This window comes from Cervus canadensis, chromosome 2, assembly GCF_019320065.1.
Source record: "Cervus canadensis isolate Bull #8, Minnesota chromosome 2, ASM1932006v1, whole genome shotgun sequence".
NCBI lineage: Eukaryota > Metazoa > Chordata > Mammalia > Artiodactyla > Cervidae > Cervus > Cervus canadensis.
In genome coordinates, this window is record NC_057387.1 from 92,930,793 (window position 1) to 92,952,085 (window position 21,293).

At 35.0% G+C, this 21,293-nt stretch overlaps 1 protein-coding gene across 8 annotated transcripts in view; it reads left to right on the forward strand.

The window, feature by feature from the left end:
* SPATA6 (spermatogenesis associated 6) overlaps nt 1-21,293 on the forward strand; it is a 144,179-nt gene that overhangs the window by 109,090 nt on the left and 13,796 nt on the right. The window lies entirely within an intron of this gene.

Sequence of the window (21,293 nt, forward strand, 5' to 3'; positions counted from 1 at the left end):
TAGTATGAGAATCTGATAAGGCAAATGAACATATAAATGAATGACAAGTGGGAAATAATTACAGTATATTATTCTTTTTATGTTTGGTATCTTGTTTCAGTCATTTATTTAAAAACAATTGTTTATCAGGAGTCATGTTGGACACCAAGCTTGGTCCTGGGGATATAACTGGATTATGTGACATTGACATCATTTTATACAGTTGAAAGCTTCTATTATGCATACTGATTTTAAATTAAACTTGTTTTCAAAGTATAATATAATTACAGATAGTCCCAGTGATTGCCTCTCCCAAGGTTAACATTATCCTAACTTCTAATAACAAGATTAGAAGTGTTAGAAGATTAGAAGTAAAAGTATTGCATATTTTTTATGTTTATAGCAGTGACACCCTACCATGTCTTTTCCCTTTTTTTTCTTACTTATTTCATTTTGTTTTTCCAGTTCAGATATTTTTGCAATGCAGACATCTTGTTACATAGCTCTTCACTCTTGCCTGCTGCATAGTATTTCATTGTGTGAAAATACTACCATTGGTTAATGGCATTCATCTATTGATGGACCTTTGGGTTGTTTCTGGTTTGAGCTATTTTAGAACTGTTATGAACAGTGTGTGTCCTCAGATAACATTGTATATATTTTATTTGGGTATGTTGCCACCACTGTATTGCTCAGTCATAAACTGTATAAACATTAAGCTTTTCCAAGTGATTTTAACAATTTACACTCCCACTACCAGAGTGTGTGAGTTCCGTTTGTTTCATATGCTCACTTCTACTTAATAGGTTGTGTGCATGTGTATGTGTGTGTGCATACATGCATTTTAATTTTGGCATTTTGATTGTGAGAAGTAGTTTTATCACATAATGGTTTTAATTTGCTGTTTCCTGGTGACTAGTTTATTGACTATTTGGGTATTCTCTTTTGTGAGTATTTGTTCAAGTCACTTGCCCATTTTTATACTGCGTTGTCTCTTAATTTGTTAAAATTTCCATATAGATTCCTGATATGTCAGATATATGTTTTATAATTTTCTTTTCCCACTCTGTGCCTTGCCTTTTCTTTCTCTTAATGATATCTTTTGATGAAAAGAAGTTCTTAAGTCCAATGAGTCTAATACATCTTTTTTATTAGCATTTTTAGAATATTTGTCTTATCAATGGAAATAATCAATAAACAATCTAAAATAGGAATAGAAAGGTTTTATTAGAGCCAGACTGAGAACTATAGCCCAAGAGATTTGAATTGTGAAGGAATAGCACTTGAATTGTATTCTGCCAGACTACAAAATGGAGGAGGCTTATATCAGCAAAGATGATAGATAGATATATGATAGATAGATAGATGAGTTAAGTAAGGATTGGTTATGGTCCGAAATGGCTGTGTAGTCACAACAGGAGACCTTGTGACCTTAAGATTGCAGCTGACAGCTGCTGCAGATGTTGTCTTGAGAACTGCTAGTATTCTTGAGTTCGATAAAGTTCAGAAAAACTGCTGGCCATAAGAACTGCTGGCTGTAGTTAGCATAAAGTTCAATCCACATGACAAACAGGCCAGAATGACTTCTCCATCCCTCAGTATGTGAAAATTTCTTCTCTTAGTCTACTTCAAGACTCCATCCTATGTTTTCTTCTAAAGACTTTTTTGTTTTCTTCTAAAGACTTTTTGTTTTCTTTCACATTTAAATATATGATCTAGTTGGAATTATTTTTTCTGCATAGTGGTAGGAAGGTGGCAAATTTCAAGAAAGTTTCAAGTTCTATAACTGTGGATGTCTTTTTCTTTCTAGTTCTGTTAACTTTGTTTTATATATTTTGAAGCCATGTTGTTGATTGGATACAGATTTCAGACTATGATACAAACCTTTTATTGTAAAGTATCCTTTTTTATTTCTAGTGTTATTTCTTGTTTCATAGTACTGTGTAAGCAGCACCTACACTGCTTGGTGTATAGTTATAGCAACTTTATTTTGGCCATATATACATGGTGTATATTTTCCATCCTTTTTTTAATCATTATATTTAAAGTGTGTATCTTGTGAATAGCACATGAGATTTTTTTTCCAGATTGAAAATCTAGAATTTTTATGTAGACTGATGCAGCTTTCATTTGAATTAATAACTTTTTTTATAATCTTTTTCCTTTTTATTAACTTGTTATTCAGTTTTTTAAACTATGTTATTGGTTGCCCTAGAGATTGCAACTTGCATACATAACAAATTATTTCTTTGTTGACCTCGCCGATAATGTTGGGACCTAAAAACATTTAACTGTTTTTTTAACCTGCCTCATTTTTTTGGATATCTATTATCTTGCATTTTGATTCTACATATATAAAACACACAACAAATTCATTTTGTTTGTGTAGTAATGTTTACTCATTTTAATCACATATTTACCCTTTCTGTTATTCTTCATCCTTTCCTGAGATTCCATGTTCCAGTTTCACTTTTTGAGCCATCTTCCTCCTCCCTGTAGTACTTTCTTTAATGTTACTATCCTGGCTTTGAACTCCAATTTTGTTTGTTTAAAAGCATCATGGTTCCACTTTTATGTAGGGTGGTTTTACTGGATATAAAATTCTGTTTTATATCTAGGTTGATGGCTGTTTCCTTTTGGCACTTGATCTTTATTTTTTCGCCATACCACAGGGATCTTAGTTCCCCAGTCAGGGACTGAACCTCTGCTGTCAGCAAGGAAAGCGTGGAGTCCTAACCACTGGACCACTAGGGAGTTTCCTCCTTTAACACTTTGAGGAAGCCATTCACTGTCTTCCGGCTTCTTTTGTGTCACTTCAGTAGTCACTTGTCATTCCTTTGAAGTACTGTAGGGTTTCCCCACACTGTTGCATTTAAGATTTGCTCTTCAACTTTGTGTTTAGTAATCTTACTATGATATGCCTAAATGTAGTTTTCTTGGATTAATTCTACATTATTTGCAGAGCTTCTTAAATTTTTAGGTTGATATCTTTCATCAGTTTTGGAAAACTCATTCATTCTTTCTTTAAACATTGCTTCTCTTCCAATACTGTCTCTCTGGAATTTCAAATTACACTTCTATAGGGTCTTTAGACTGTATATCATATGTATCTTATGCTTGTTTTGATGTTTTTAATTTTTTGTCTTATTAAAGAAATTTAATTTAAAGTTAGGAATCTCCCATATAGGAAAACCCTAAGCCCAGAGGCCTTCTCTAGTGAATTCAACCAAACCTTTAAGGAAAACATAATGCTAGTTTTACACATTCCTGAAAACAGAAGAAACAATACATTCTGGGTCATCTCATGATATCAACATTTCTTCTAATGTCGAATAGATAATGACATTACAAGAAAAGAAAAATAGACCAAAATCCCACATAATATATACATAAAAATCCTTAACAACATGTTAGCAAATTAGAATCAGCAATATATAAAAATGAAAATGTATCATAATCAAGTGGACTTATCCCAGAAACACAATGTAAATTCATCCTATTAACAGATTAAATACATTTTGTTCTGTGTCATTTCAATAGACAGAAAAAGTATACAGCAAAGTTTAAATCTCTTCATGTTAAACACTGCTGGTAAAATTAAGGTAGAAGCATACTTCCTTAACCTAATTAAGAAGCATCTTTAAAAAACCTACTGCTGACATTATACTTAAGGTGAAAGACTAAATGCTTTTTCCCTCTAAGCTCAGAAGCAAGGCAAGCAAGCCCTCTCTCACCATTCCTTTAACATCATACTGGGAGTCTTAGATAATACAGGTAGATAAGAACATAGATAAAAGGCTTAAAGGTTAGAAGGGAAGAAACAAAACTATTTTCAAAGGATATGGTTATTTATGTAGAAAGTCCCAAATGATCTACAGAAAAACTCCTAAGAAGTAAGTTTATCAATGTCATAGGATAAAAAGAAAGTAGTTTTTTCCTATATACTAGCCATGAACAATTGGAATTTTAAAAAAGAAAATCCATACAGTTTACAATAGCACCAGGAACTGAAGTGTTTACATACAATTCTAACAGGATTATACAGAATGCAGGCTTTGCATTCTGAGAACTACAAAACACTGTTGAAAGAAATCAAAGATAGAACTAAAACAAAGTTACACCATATTCATTGGTTGGAAGACTTAATGTTAAGATGTCAATTTTTCCCAGGTTGAACTCTAGATTGAAGGAAATCATAAAACCCCATCAAGCTTTCAAATGGATATTGATAAGCTGATTCTAAAATGTGAATGGAAGAGTACTTGAGAATACCAAAGGAGCTCTGAAAGAACAAAATTGGAGGATCCACCACCTAATTTTAAGACTTAACTGTAAAGCACAGCAATGAAGACTGTGTGTGTTTGTGTGTGTGCTCAGTCACTTAGTTGTGACAACTCTTTGTGACCCCATGGACTGTAGCCTGCAAGGCTCTTCTGCAACAATCCTAGAGCCAGTTGCCATTTCCTACTCCAGGAGATCTTCCCAACCCAAGGATTGAACCCGAGTCTTTTGTGGCTCCTGCATTAGCAAGTGGATTCTTTATCACTGTGCCACCAATGAAGACTGTGGTATTGATTAACTTATAGACACAGATATCAAGGAATAGAAGAAATACTCTGGAAATAGACCCACACAAGTACTGATTTTTAACAAAAGTACAAACCCAATTAAATGGAGCCTTTGCATTTATTCTCTTTTTAACACATGGTTGTGGACAACCAAAAACAAACTGCTGACACATAATTAAAAATATATCAAAAATCTATCATAGACCTAAAACATAGTAGGGGCTTCCCTGGTAGCTTAGCTAGTAAAGAATACGCCTGAAATGCCGGAGACCCAAGTTTGATTCCTAAGTCAGGAAGATCCCCTGGAGAAGGGATTGGTTACCCACTCCAGTATATTGGGACTTCTCTGGTGCCTCAGACAGTAAGGAATCTGCCTGCAATGCAGGAGACCTGGGTTTGATCTCTGGGTTAGGAAGATCCCCTAGAAGAGGGCCTGACAGCTCACCCTTGTATTCTTGCCTGGAGAATCCCCATGGAAGAGGAGCCTGGCAGGCTGCAGCCCATGGGGTTGCAAAAGAGTTGGACATGACTGAGCAACTAACATAACATAGCAGAAAATCCATTTAAATGACTTTAGATACGACATCAAACACATGATCTATAAAGGAAAAGGAAAAGTGTTAGTCGCTCAGTCATGTCTGACTCTTTGTGACGCTGTAGACTGTAGCCTGCCAGTCTTCTCTGCCGTTGGGATTCTCCAGGCAAGAATATTAGAGTGGGTTGCCATTTCCTTATGCAGATGATCTTCCTGATCCAGGGAACAAACCCTGGTCTCTAGCATTGCAGGCATATTCTTTGCTGTATGAGCCACCAGCGAAGCCCTATAAAGGAAAAGGCAAGTTATTGATAAATGTTATTAAAATTAAAATTTTTTGCTCTGTGAAGACACTGTTAAGAGAATAGAAAAATTAACCCTTGTCTGAATAAAAATATTTGTAAATCACATATATAATTAAGGACTTGTATCCAAAACTAAAATATGTAAAACAACTCTTCAGGTTCAACAATCAAAAAATAAATAAAATTAAAACTGGGCAAATGATCTGAACGGACATTTTATCCAGTTAGCATATGAAAAGATGCTCAATAGTCATTATAGAAATGCAAACGAAGACAACCTGAGATACTATTACACACCTATTAGAATTTGTTAAATGAAACTACCCCCCAGTGCCTCCCTAAAAGGAAACCCCACAAATACTGTCAAGGATATGGAACAACAGGAATTATCATTTAATGCTGGTGGGAAGCTCAAACATACAGCCACTCTTGAGGACAGTTTGAAGGTAGTTTTGTGTAAGTTTAAACATACACTTGCCATATGACCCAGCAGTCCATCTCTTAGCTATTTACCCAAGTGAACTGAAAGCATATCTTCACACAGAAACCTGTACGTGAATGTTTATAGAAACTTTATTCATCATTTCCAAAGACAGCATGTTCTTTAATTGTGAACGGTGAACAAATCATGGTACAGCCATTCAGTGGAATATAATTCAGCAATAAAAAAGAGTAAGCTATTAATTATTTTAAAACATGATGAATCTTAAATTTAGTTTGCTAAATGAAAAAAGCCAGAACCCCAAAGCTACACATTGTATAATTTTATTTATATGACATTGTTAAAATAGCAAAGGTTAGGAGACACAGAAGCTGTTAACTGCAAAGAAACTCACCTCACGGGAATTTTTAGGGTGCAGGCACTGATTAATATACTGGTGTGGCTGATATATGACTTAATGTATTTGTCAAAACTCCTAGGAAAATGGCTGATGGCTGAGAGTAATTTTTATATTTTTAAATTACTTGGTGGAGGGAGACGGAATATTTTACTCTTTCTAATATACATTAGAAAGAATTAAATTTATTATATAAAAATTAAAAGTGTGATGCTGACTCTTTTGAAGATTTAATGTAGATTATAATGAACTAGCAGTATTAAAATTACAAGACTTATCTTTAAATTAGCTTATCTAAATTACTTTGGAATATGGTGTTTTTGGCTGGATACTGTAAAGCTAAAGCCAGGAAGAACTACATGATCACTATATTCTTTTTTGGAAATTATCAAACTTTTTCTGGAAAGAGCCAGATAGTAATTATTTTCTGTGTGTATGCTCTGGGATCTCATAACTACTCAACTCTACTGATAGAGCACAAAACCAGTCATAGACAACACATAAACAAATGGTCATGACTGTATTCCAGTAAAACTTTATCCATGTGCACTAAAATGTGAATTCCATGAAATTTTCATGAAATATTCTGTCTTCCCCCACCTAGTCATTTAAGAATATAAAAATTACTCTCAGCTATTAGTCCTACCAAAATAGGCAAAGGGCCAGAATTGCCCTGGGAGCTGTTTGCTAACCCTTGCTCTAGTAGATAAATGTGTTTTACACAGTGATATGGATTAACAATTCTGAAAATGCTTTACATTTATATGAGAGTTGGACAAATAAGTAAATAAATTGTGGATAAAATAACCAGGTTTCTCACTGTCAGAAAAAGAAGTTACAAAGAAACAAAATGGATGAAGCTAGAATGAACTCTGTGAACCTGGATTAGAGTCTGAGATGACAATTTTAATTCATATTTCTTTTAATATATATGGATAGATTAATTCAGAATTATAGATATGAGTATACATGTATTAGTATATTCACATATTTTCCTGTATTTACCCTTTGAAAGGGCCTAGAGGGAGTGAGAACCTGATAGCAATAAGCATACCCAGCTCCCAGATTTAATACCTTTTATTTCTGAATATTTATTTTCTATGAAAATCAACAGGCCTTTTTTCTTGGAGCAATAGTTAATTCTCAGGGTAGAGCCTGGAACATCTTACATTATGAAAAGTGATGAATTGTTCAAAATGTAAGAGGAATAGGGGCATATCAAAAGGATACAGGAGCAACCTGAATGAGCCCCCCAACTGGCCATTTCTTGAATAATTTGAGCAACAAAATAAATAGCATTAGTATTGAATTATAATCCAGACAATGAAATAAATATCCATGAGTCCACACTGATGTAAGTGAAACAATGAGTGAACAATGGTGAGAGTGGACCAATCTTCCTTACAGAAGAATCCTAAATAATAGTTGTTGATACTGCCCACTCCAAGAAATAGAGCTTAATTCTTCTCTTGCTCTTGGGCCTGGGCTTGATTTACATCTAAAAATGGAACGTGGAAAAAAGAAATAATAATTTAGGTGGCGCAGTGGTAAAGAATCGCCTGCCAATGCGGGAGACAGAGATTTGATCCCTGGGTTGGAAGAGGAAATGGCAACCCACTCCAGTATCCTTGCTGAAAATAACCCCATGGAAAGAGGAGCTTGGCAGATTACAGTCCATGGGGGCACAAGTGACTGACTGAGTGCACAAAATTTTGGTGGAGAAATCTGGCAGATGACACCACCTTATTATTAAAGTGATCAAGATTAACATCGTTAGTGATAACAGATGTTGATAGCTGGTATCCCTTTATATCAGGGGATGTGAAGGACATGTCTGTGACATATTGTTCCGCGAAACCCATAACCTTGGCCTCAACATGAGAATACATCAGACAAAAGCAAATGGAGACACTTTGTACAAAATAGCTGGCTAGTATGTCAAAATCATGAGAAAGAGCACAGAAGCTTATCACTGATTGGAGGAAACAAAGGAGAAACGATGACTAAATGCAGCACAGCATCCTGTTTTGGATCCTGGAACAGAAGTGAAGTGAAATCGCTCAGTCGTGTCCGACTCTTTGTGACCCCATGGACAGTAGCCTGCACCAGGCTCCTCCGTCCATGGGATTTTCTAGGCAAGAGTACTGGAGTGAGTTGCCATTTCCTTCTTCAGGGAATCTTCCCGACCCAGGGATCGAACCCAGGTCTCCCGCATTGATAGACAGACGCTTTACCATCTGAGCCACCAGGGAATAAAAATAGTACATTATTGAAAAAATTGGTGAAATCCAACTAAAGTCTGTAGTTTAGATAATAGTATTGAGCCAATGTTAATTTCTTAGTTTTGCACAATTTACTCTGCTTATATGAGATGTTAACATTAAGAGAACTTGGATGAAGGGTGATGTTCCTATGTACAAGAACTCTTCATCTTTGCAATTTTTCTCTAAATATTTTTTAAAAACCTATTGAGTTCTTTATTTTCAGTCCTTTTGACTTTTACCTGAGAGTTGGTGTGATTACAGACCCCTTCCTGCTCATGTGAATACATGCGCAGCTACCCAATCATGTTCAGCTCTTTGCAGCCCCATGAACTGTAGCCCACCAGGCTCCTCTGTCCATAAAATTTTCCAGGCAAGAATACTGGAGTCGGTTGCCAAGGGATCTTCCTGACCCAGGGTGCAAACTCACGTCTCTTGTGTCTCCTGCATTGGCAGGCAGATTCTTTACCACTGCGCTACCTGAGAAGTCCTTCCTTCTCATAGGTACTATTTATAACGCTCATCTTCTCAGGCAAGATAGCAGAAGGTTCTTTCTGCTGTTCAGAGACTTTCTGCTGAGCTTTTTGTCGCTTCGCCCTGTACAGTTTCAGATATTCTGCACGTATATTGAGGAACAGTCGACTCAGTTTTGCACCCAGTGTCTCACTGCCAAAACACTGCTGGTTTGTTTGTCCTCCAACAGTGGACCTGTGACAAAGCATACTTTTCTCAAGTTTTTGTTCTGTTCTCAGAATTCACAAATACCCCTAGGAAAATAACAGCTGCAGGCTGTTAACTCACCCCTCCCCTCAGGAATCTTGGCACTACTCACAGCATTGTTTAAGCAGCTTTCTAATGCCTTTAAACAAAAGCAATATAAGTATATATATACATGTACACACACACACACACACACACACACACACACACACACACACACAAACAACCCCTTCCTACTCAAAAGTAAAAGACCTTAGCATCACTTCTTTTAATTACTTGAATTTGTCTTTGTCCCTGACCTGCCTTTCTTGAGTGGAAGGCAGTAAGGTTGCTCATGTTGACTTACATGGTATACTAAATCTCAGTATCTTAAATTGTTTTACATTAAGAGCAGTCTGAACACAAGCTCTTCAAATTAGTCTTATTTTTTCTGCCTCTGTTCTTTCTTGTAGTATATATTGAACATTTTCATCAAGTATCTGCATCCTTTGTTGCTTAGACTATGCTAAGTCCAAAATTTTATGGACTATGCAAAAGTGAAATCAAATTTTCCATAAGGAACTTGTGTAATTCAGTTATTATTTTTAAACCAAAAAAGAAATATGAAAGATTAAAACAGTACTGTGGCACAGTATATGATGAAGGATAAGAATAAAAAGCATAAGTAGGAAATGTTATTGTTTTTTTTTTTTTCGAGAAAAACTGAAATTGGTTACATAGGAATAATAACTTTATTAAACATTTGTTATAGGCCAGGCACCATGCATGTATTTAATATTACATTTTATCCTCATAATAATTTTACAAAGTGAGTACTATTAAGACGTACTATTTCAAAGATGAGAAACTGAGCCTCAGAAATTTTATGACTTCTATATAAGGTCACATAGCTACTTAGGATGATTGGAGCCAAGATTTAAATTTATATTAATACTCTTTGATCTTGAACACTAAGCTCTAAGAATACATACAATCTTATACATATATCTAGCAATATGCCTAAGCATAAACATGTGAAAACATGCAAACACAAGATCCATGTTCAGGAACAAACAGCAACATACCGGAGACACACATGCAAACTGTCCACTAAAGCACACTCCCTAAATACAGATCAGACCGAAGTCCATGTTGGTCCTATCTGAAAGATGCTCACAGACAAAGCTATACCATCTTGAATACAAACATTAGGTATTTTGGGGTTTTTTTGAAATTACATCACAAAGAATTTTTAAAAGTAAAAAATAAAAAGTCTTTATTTCACAAAGAATTTAAATACCAACCTCTTCTGGGGCAGTAAAAAGGTCCTTCATAAATCCTTAAATGTTTTATTAGTACAGAGAAGAGTAAAACATATTGTATCAGAAATTTGGCAATCATTTATAAATGAAGAGAACCCCATCTCAAACAAGCTAATGGAAGTTAGTGATCATGAAAGATCCTGTTGGAAATAAAACTCAGTTGAGTAAGGAAAAGGCTCTCGACTTTTTGACTTAAATATTTTTTCAAGAAAATCTAAAATCATTTCAACAAAGACCCCAGTCCTTCTGCTATAGCTTCTGAACCCCAGTTTCCGGTGCCTTTTGGCACAAATAAGAGAGTGTGATGTAATCCTATCAGCCTATACTGTCTAGAAATGCATGTTTTTACATAAAACTCATTCTGGAAATTGTGAGGTATAATCCAGTTAAATTAGAAGGTTCTTGTTGGGCCAAATTGTGGGAAAAACAGAATAGGAAGCATAGACTTTATCCTGAAATCCAGTAGTCATGAAGTCAGATGCATTCAAGAGTTAGGGTAGGTGTTGAGTACTGTGACCAATAGAGAAAGTCTGTAACCTCTCTGGAGAAAACCACTACCCAGCTCTAGATAGAAGTGCTGCCATATAGGAATTCAGGCACAATGTTGCCAGATCTTCCAATTATTTTTTAAAAGTATTCATTTTTATATAAATTTGTTGTCTTTAATTCACATTAAAACAAAACATTTTGTGGGCCAAATAAACCACATATACCCACTGCTAACTGGCAACCTCTTCTTGTGTGATCAGTCTATAATCAGTGTTTTTCTTAGGAAATGAATTTGATAGCATTAAGTAGTCAGTTGGCTTGCCGAAAGAATGACAATTTAGAGTGAGATTTGTGAAAATAATATACTGAAAGAATAAATCAGGAAGGGTATATGATTTGCCAGGGAATAGTATGGTTTAAATATTAAAATTTTGAAGTTGGTTAGTAAGTTTAGCAAATTTAATGAATTGCTACTGTATGCCTGCAAGGGGCTGTGTGCTGTTTTACGGAGGCTCTGTCTGGAACCAGTCTGTTCAGCAAGCACTGTTGTGTTCCAATTTCCTGATAGGTTTCTTGTATTAGTAGAATTAGTATATTTAAACATATTTAGAATGGCACAGGCCTATAGAAAGTATTTAATAATGTTTGCTATTCTTTTTTTAAAATCACTTCTCTATGGTCATAATAAGTTGAAGATTATTATAAGCAACTGAGAAGTCAGTCTCACAAAGGAATTATGAGATTTGTTACCTTTTTCCCCTGAAAAATCAACTTTGGGTTTTATTGGCTCTGTTGTATATATTTTTCCTACATTATTACTTTTTGGTCTATATCACTTCCTTCTTCTTTCTTTGGAGTTAATTTACTGTTCTTTCTCTTAGAAACATTCAGTGACTATTTCCATCATGAAATTTAGGCTTTTTCCTGCTGTATACAAGTATTTAATTAAAACTATAGATTTCATACCCATCTAATCAATGTCATATTTTTGCTACCATTTCCATTGTAACTTTTCTTTTATCCTTCGGATATTTAAAAGTATATTGCTAGATTCCCAAACATTTTTGGTGTGGGAGGATTCTGTTTTTTCTTTTGTAAAAAATCTTTGCTTCATTCTACTGTGTCTTGAGAACACGTGAGTTTTCAGTCTTCTGAAACTTTTGAAACCTTTTTTATGCTCAATATGTGGTCTGTTTTTCTTCCAAGTGCATTTCAGAAAAAAACACATAATATCTATTTTTGTTGAGTTTAGTGTGTTTGACAACCAGGTCAGGTTTGTTAATATGGTTCAGTTTTTTCTTTATATATACATTATATGTGATTAATACATATAAATGGAGTTACAGTATTTATTTAATGGGCATAACTTTGGGCAGTGGGAAGCTCTTCGTGTTGGCTCCCAAGTCTTTTGAACGTGACCTTGGTGGCTGTAACAGTTCCAGGCTCGTCTTGCACTTTTCCTCACCTAGATCTGATGGCAGCCATTTCTCTAAGAAATTCTGGTTTGTTTTGATGTGAAGTTATATTTTCAGAACAAAACTTGTGTACTAATGGTGCTCATGCTACAGAGTTGGTCATTGCTTTTTAGGTCTTTTCAATGGGCAGAACTAGAAAACACATATTTTTAAACAAATGATACCTCCTATATTCAGATTCTAAATTAGGATCACAGGTTCCTCCCCTAAACTTATGGGGTTGGCCAGAAAGTTTGTTCAGGATTTTTTCTATAACAAACCAGCATTACGGCCAATGCAATATATCTTATATGTGTCTTTTTTTTTTTCCCACATCAAGTCTCATTTCTCAAAGATACCAGAGGAGATAAAAATATACATATATATAAGATAAAACACAAGATAAAAAGAATATAACCCAAGTCCTTGTTTGCTTTGTCAGCAAAATGTTCTCAGGACAAAAACAACTACCACCAAAGATGACCCAAAAACAGTTATTTTTTTTTAAACATATGCCTTCCACATTTTCATCTCATCTACTTTTTAACAATAGTACTTACCTACCTTTCCATAGAACATATTGTATACTATACTCTGTCCTTTATATCCTTCAGTTAGTGTTAGTTCTGTGTATAAGTAATTAATGTGTAATTTCCTCCCACTGTGCATGAATGGGGCTGATCTGTGTAAACAGCAGACTGTTTCAGAAATTATAATGTATGACTTCCAAGGCTAAATCGTAAAAGATGTAGAAGTTTCTGTGTTGTTCTCCTGTAAGACCACTTACTCTTGATAAGTCAATTGTCTGTCGTGAGGGCATAGATAATATATTTTTTATCTGTTTTGTGAACGTATCTTTCTGGCATGCTTTTTTCGAGGGCTCCTTATTTGGTCTTTTTTTACCCCTCTTAAAACTTTTTATGAAGCTTAACCCACTTATGATGATTTGTGTGTGTGCAAATTTATTTTTTCCTTAAATTTTAGAAAGGACATATGATTTAGATTTACTTTTCTAACTTTGTAGCTTGAGAGCTCTTTTTTTCTGTTTTGGTCATTTGTTTGAAAATATGGCAATTTAGATTTCCTGACTTTCTCTTTCCAACTTTTATATAGAATTTTTCTTCTTTTAATTTTATTTCCCTGATCAATTTAGATTCTTTTCCCAGATGTTTTCATTCAGTGTGAAGTTTTATCTTGACAGGTGACTTTGGGGTGTTAGTTTTGAGAGTTAATGGATCCCAGGCTGCTCCAGCCCCTTCAGAATTTACTGTAAACCATTTGTACTCATCAGTAAGGAAGTAGGAAAACTTTTTCCAATTTCAGTTACTGTTCTCAAATTGGCCCACTGTGGTTTTTTCCCCCCAGCTTTTGAGTGAAACTCTTAGGTTATTTTGAAGTTACCTGATTTATACCTAGCACACCTTCAAAATTTAGTAAATACCTTGATAAGGACCTTTCCTGTGTTTGAGGCTCTTTGAGTCTTCAGTTTTACCTCTCTAGCCTAGCGTGTGTCATGAAACAATTCTGCTGCGTGCTCTATCCCCCAGAAATAACCTTTGCTTGAGCCAGGACCAAGTTTTTTTTTATCCTTACTAGTCCAGATTGTTGAGTCTTCAGTTTAAGAATACAGTTCCTCAAGTGTCAATATTACTTCTATGGATTTTGCTTCTTGTATTTTCAAGGCTTCTTGCCATGGTATATCTCTATTTCTTAAGCACCAGAAGACTGCGCTAATATCTGCTCTACTTTTCAGATACTTTCGAGTTATCTACCTAGCAGTCCCATTCAGCTTCGTAAACCAATAGAGGTCATGATTGAGAAACTGGCTGTATGTCAGTTTCATCACTGCTTTCATCACTCCATTTCCCTATAACCATCAAAAGCTTTGTTAGTCTCTGTGTCACAGCAGTGACCCTTGTCCATGCTCAGAATGTATAAATGCAATGACGAAGAATAGAGGTATAGATCATTAGTCCACTTTTGAAAGATTCTCTCCTCTGAAATTTTAGTATATCTAGTCTTCATTGTTTCTGCACCTTTCTAATATGTTTAAAAAATGTAAATTTTTATTTTTTTCTGGCTTTTCTAGTTTTTAGCAAGAGCATTGGTCTGCCATGAATTATTCCATCTAACCTCAAAACAACTTCTAGTTGTTCTTATGAGGTGATTTATACCTCTGTATATTTGTTTTTTCTTGCTGCCATAACAAATTATCATAAATTTGGTGACTGAAATTAATTACCTTACATTTCTGTAGACCTGAGTTTTAAAATGGGTCTTATGGGACCAAAATCAAGGTATCTGTTTTTTTTCTAGGGTTTCCAGGGGAGGACCTTACTATTTCCAGCTTCTGGCAACCACCCACATTTCTTGGCTTGTGGCCACTTTCCTCCATTTGCAAAGCCAGCAACAATTCCATCTCCCTGACCCTTGTTCTTAGTCACATCTCCCTCTGTCTAACCATAGTCACAAAAGGTTTCTCTGCTTTTAACAACTCATTTGATTACATTGTTGTTGTTCAGTTGCTAAGTGGTGTCCGATTCTTTGTGACCCCCACAGACTGCAGCACACCAGGCTTTTCCTGTCCTTCACTATCTCCCAGAATTTACTCAAACTCATATCCACTGAGTCAGCGATGCCATCCAACCATCTCATCTTCTGTCATCCTCTTCTTCTCCTGCCCTTAATCTTTCCCAGTACCAGAGTCTTTTCCAGTTGAGAAAAGACTGTTGGCTCCATGCCTCAGGTGGCCAAAATATTGGAGCTTCAGCTTCAGCATCACTCCTTCCAGTGAATATTCAGAGTTGATTTCCTTTGGATTGACTGGTTTGATTTCCTTGCAGTCCAAGGGACTCTCAGCCTTCTATAGGGCCCAACTCTCACATATGATTGATTAGATTGGGCCCACCCAAATAATGCAACGTAATTTCCTCTTATCAAGATCCTTAACCTTAATCAAATCTGCACAATCCCCAGTACCATAATCACTGGTTCTGGGAATTAAGATATGGATATCACTGGGAATCATTATTCTACCCACCACAGTGCCACTAACATCTTCCTGGAATTCCCTTCTCTGGCAGTTCTTAAAATATTTTTTCTTTGTCATTTATTTTTAGCAGTTAAATATTATACACTTATGTGTGGTTTTCTTTGTGTTCATTGTTTGGCATTTATAGAGCTTCTCAAAGAGCACACATTAGACTTGTTCTCTGTTTGCCATGCCTCTTAAGGTCTTTTATTTTCATTCCTGAACATTTTCTGATGGGCATGTTTTATATTATGAATATATTTCAATCTGTAACTTGCATATTTGTTCTCTTAATGAGAGCCCTTTTGGGAATACGCGTTCTTAATTTAATGTAGCTCAGTTGCATTGGTACATTGGTTAGTGCTTTGGTTAGCACTTGCTTTACCCCATGTAAGAAAACTTTGGCTAACCATGGTTCTAAAAATATTCTCCTATTTATAAAATCTTTAATCATGTTGCCTTTCACATTAAATCAACAATGCATGTGGATTTGATTTGTATATATAATGTGAGATTTGGATCAAGATTCATTTTATCCTCATATGATTATGATCCAGCATCTTTCTCTAAACAGCCATTCTTTTCCTCACTCTAAGTTCTTGGAGATTGTCCTGGATTCTGTTCTGTTCCATTGGGAGTTCAGATACATAAGTCTGTTTCTGAATTTTCTTCTATTTAATTGATTTAATTGTCTAATTTTGTATTAATACCATACTTTCTCAGTTTCTGTAAGTTTATAATAAATTGATATCCTATGGCATAAGTCCATTAGCTTTATTCTTTCTTGCAGATTGCTATGATTATTCTTGGTTCTTTGTATTTTTATCTGCATTCCAGTGTCAACTTGTCAGTTTTAAAAACCTTGCTAGGATTTTGATTGGGATTACACTAAATCTGTACTTTGATTAGAGAAGAACTGATATCTTACCAGTATTGAGTCTACTAATTCATAATGATGGTGACTTTAAAAATAAATTTAGATCTTTAATTTCTTCCAATTTTGTCAGTTTTTATTTTAGAAGACTTGCATGTATTTCAATAGGTTTATTCCTGGATGTCTGATATTTATGTTATTATAAATTGTGTCTATTAATTCTTGGTATGATGATTTCTTAAAATAGATTTTTGTATAGTTATCTTGTATCCAGTGATGACCTTACATTCACATATTAATATTAATAGATGGTAGATTTTGGATGTATTTATCTGTAATCATAAAATCTGAAAATAATGACATTTTATTTCTTCCTCTTTGATCTTTATTCCTTTTATTTATTTATCTTTGCCTTATTACACTTCTAGGGTTTCCAGTATCCAACAGAAGTGGTGATAGAGAAGGCATCTTGTCTTATTTGCCATCCAAAGAAAGCTTTCTGTCATTATTGAACATTGAGTGTGATGATTTCTGTAGATTTTTTGTGAGCATACTTTGTCAGGTTACAAAAGTTTCTTATATTCCTTATCTTCTAAGAGATTTAAATTATAAATATATGAATTTTACTACATTGTATCTATTGAGGCGATTATATGCTTTTTTCCTTACTTGTGGTGGTAAATTACTAGATTTTCAGATGTTAAGCCATACTTGCCTACTTGGAACAGAATTCTTGTCATAATTTTTAAAAAACACATCATTAGTTTCAATTTGCTGATATTTTTCCTAGGATTTTTACATCTAAATTAATAGTGCTTGGTATGTAAGTTTCCTATCTTGTGGTGTCCTCCTCAGGGTTTCACTTACCTCATAAAAATGAGTTGGAAAATATTACCAACCATTCTCTGAAAGAGTCTTTGTAAGATTATTTATTTCTTAAATGTTTTAAATAAGCCCATCTTTGACAGTTCTTAATAATGGATTTAATTAGCTAATTATTGTGGCCAGAAAAATCTTTGTATGATTTTAGTCCTTTTACATTTTTTGAGCCTCATTTTAGGGTCTAACATAATATGGTCTCTTTTGGAGGATTTCCTATGTGTGTTTGAGAAGAATGTATATTCTTGTATTGTCTGATAGAGTGTTCAGTAGAGGTCTGTTAGGTCTCACTGGTTTATGGAGTTGATCAGGTTTTCTGTTTACTTGTTAATCTTCTGTCTGACTGTCCTGTCCATTGTTGAAAATGAGGTGCTAAAGGCTCCAGGAGTTTCTCATTCTCCTTTGTATTAGGATTCTCCAGAGAAACTGAAGAAATAGGAGGGGGGGAGGGGGGGTGGGGTGTGTGTGTGTGTGTGTGTGTGTGTGTGTGTGTGTGTAACAGAGAAAGAATTTTTTTTTTTTTTTTGAGAGAAAGAAATTTTAAAGAGTTGGCTCATGTGATTGCAGAGGTTTAGTCTGAAGGTCAGTCAGGTGAATACTCAGCAGAGAGTTTATAGTTCAAATCCAAAGGCGGTCTGCTGTTGGAATTCCTTCTTGAGGGGAGGTCAGTCTTTGTTCTATTAAGGCCTTCAGCTGACTAGATAAGGCCCACCTATATTATGGAGATCAGTCTGCTTTATTCAAAATCCAATGATTTAAATGTTAATTTCAACGAGGCCTGTGACTCCAAAAGGGAATTTTTGTGCGTGAAGTTAACTGGCCTAAAGGATATTCAACCACGCCTGTGGCCTCTTAAGACCATAGCCTCTAAATTTCTGGGTTAACTTGTCCAAAAAAATGTTTTTAATAAGTAAAAGTAGAATTTAAAAAATCAAACACTTTTAAGTCTGGCACCTCTCTCCTCCTCTTCCAGCTTCCTTCCAAGATGGGCCTTTCTGGGTACCTAGTTGAGGGCTACTGACCCAGCTTGATTTCTGCTTCAGAACAGGGATGGGGAGGAGAGAGGAAAGTGCGTCCTTGATTATCGCTTGCAGTCTGACTCTGACCCCAGGCAGCTGGGCGCACATGGTGAAGGGATAAACCCAGCATGAATTGTGTTTTCTTATCTGACTGAGAATTTTCCTGTAAAGATCATTTGTGGGGGAGGGATGTTGATAGGGGCTGAGGGTTTTTTTTTGTTTTTTTTTATGGTGTCTATTTTTCACATTATGTTTAATCATCAGTGCTTTAAAAAGAGGAGTCCTGTAGTGTCCTTGGAATTAGGTTCCATGGCACATTGGGTGGGAGGCAGAGGACATGTCACCTGGCCGTGTTTCACCATCTGCATGTGGGCTCTGGCCTCTGGGGCACCCAGGAGGGATTCACACACCCTGGCACCTGGGCAGGGAGAAACCCACTGCAGCTGGGCCAGCCTGTGGTTTCATTTCAAATGGGCTACAGTTTGTTTGTTTTTTTTTAATAGGGAGCCATACTTTTTTTTTTTAAAGTTTGAGATCTGAATGTAATTTCTAATTGTACCAGATGTTAATGTAACAGTGTTTAAATTTCTACCTTTTTGTGTTTCATTATTTTAACTGTTCTTTTATCTATTGTTGTATGTGAACTGGGATATTTTGTTTCTCCTCTTAGCATTTGTTTCTATAACCAGAAATAAAATTATATATTAAAGAAAAAAATATATGTTAATCTCAGCCTTAAAAGGCCCACAGGTATATCAATAATAATGTTTAACCAAATATCTGGGCACCATGGCTGATACAGTGTAACATAAAATTAACCATTACACATGCTTTTCCACACACTGCCTCCAGAAATATGCCAAAGTTAGAATTTAAGTGTTCTTTTAAGTGGTCTTCCCTTTAGAATTTGTTATTCTCTATTATACATACAATATAGAATTAGAAAAACCTGCTTCAAGCCCAGCTCTGCAACTTCTTATCCTTGTGACTTTGAACAAACTAGATTTTCTCTCTATTATGATTTAGGTTTTAAATCCATTAATTGTCCAGGGTGATAATGCAAATTAGAACTAAGAGTTAAATTCTATTTGAATTCTTGTCCTTGTACACAATTCATTATAAATAATGTTTTGAATTTGATAGTAACAAAACATAGCATGGGTATTTTAACTATATGTGAGAATTTCATTTGAGAATGACAGGTGTCTATTTTATTAAATGCTATTTAATGAGTGACATGAGTACCTTTTTAGCTGTGGCTTTATCTTAGAGTGTTGAACTACTTTTGTCCTAAGTTTTTCAGTTTGCAAGCATGAGTTAGATACCTTTTATTTCTTTGTTCCAGGGTTGTTCTAAGTATGATGTCAGTTGCATGTATAAGATAGTGATCATCGATGCTGGGAACCTTAAGAGAATCTTTAACTTACTGCCAGTTTCAGGAGAGCCCACAGCTTCTTTTAATAAAGTGTCATTTTATTAATGACTTTTGCTGAAAGAAAATTTTTTCTTCATGGAATTCCTGAAAAAGTTTCTTCTGGGTTAAATTATTACAGAATACCCTCTTAAAAAACTAACTGAATAGATAATAGCTGAAAGACTTTGAGCTTAATTTTCATATAGGGGAATAATCTAATGGCTTAGAATGGAGATTTTTATTTTATAGCCCAACTTATTTGCATTGTAGCAGACAAGATAATGTAAATGAAGTTAGATCTGGGTTTAAATTCCAGCTCTGCCACTTAATAACTTGAATCTTTGGGTAAGTTATTAATTTTTCCAAGTTTCAATGCCTTTTTTATAAGGTTATTGAAGGCTTACAAGATATTCATACGAGAAGTACCTAATTCAGTCCTAGATACCTTGAAGGAACTCAGCAAATATTGATGTCATTCATCTGTGTTTATATGTGGGCAAATGGGAATGTTGATGAGGAATAAGAAGGGAATCCCTCCTCCATGCCCCAGAACTGAATTTTTCTGGCATTAATGAGACTGATATATCTCTTCAAATACTTGCTTCACTCATAGTTAATAGCTTTGGATAAAGAGTGTTGTTTGTTGCCTCTTTGCTTTTTCACAATTTAATCTTCAAAAAAAGCCCATAAGGATGCTTGTGTTTGAATGTATGTGTTTGATATGTATGTGTTTGAATATGTATAATAAGTGTCCCAAAATGCAGTCTTAAAATTTGAAAAGAATAGTCATGAAGGCCATATAGTCTTTTTGTTTCTTGGGGCAGAATTTCCCTCCCTGAACTCCTTGGTTCTAGGTAGGTATCAGTGCTCTGTAGAAATAGCTTTAGTGACTGTGATCTTACTCCCTTTTAAGACAGCCATTCTGGCTTTAGAATGCTCTGTTTATTAGAAAGGTCTTCTTCATTTTGTCCTTTATTGTATCTCATAATAATTCTACCTATCGATCCATTCTACTCATCTATATTCACAGAATAAACTAATCTTATTTCATGTATATGCAGGAATCATGTATTAATCATTTCTGTCCTCAGAGTCTAGGATAGTAAGTGTGATGTGTATGCTCAGTTACTCAGTCATGTCCAGCTCTTTGAGACCCCCATAGACTGTAGCCCACCAGGCTCTTCTGTCCATGGGATTCTCCAGGCAAGAATACTGGAGTGGGTTGCCATTCCCTTCTCCAGCTGATCTTCCCAACCCTGGGATTGAACCCGTGTCTCTTCAGCTCAAAACAGGGGTATGCTTTAATGAATATTTGAGATTCAGATCTTGAAGGCAGTTCTTTATTTTTTCATACAAAAACTTCTAAATTCAGTCTACATTTTTATTCTGGTCAAAAATTTTTCTCAACTGTATTGACAAAATTAAACAGGGAATATTGATTTATGTTTATTTCTGATATCACTTATTATATAATCTAGAAATGAGTAAACATTTTTTTTTATTTCTTACACTTTCTTTTGTAGTGTTTTTTGTACTCACTACTGGCAATACATTTTCTGTGATATTAATATAGTATATACTCTTATTCATTAATCTATCAGACTGGACAAAAGTAAGCAACATCC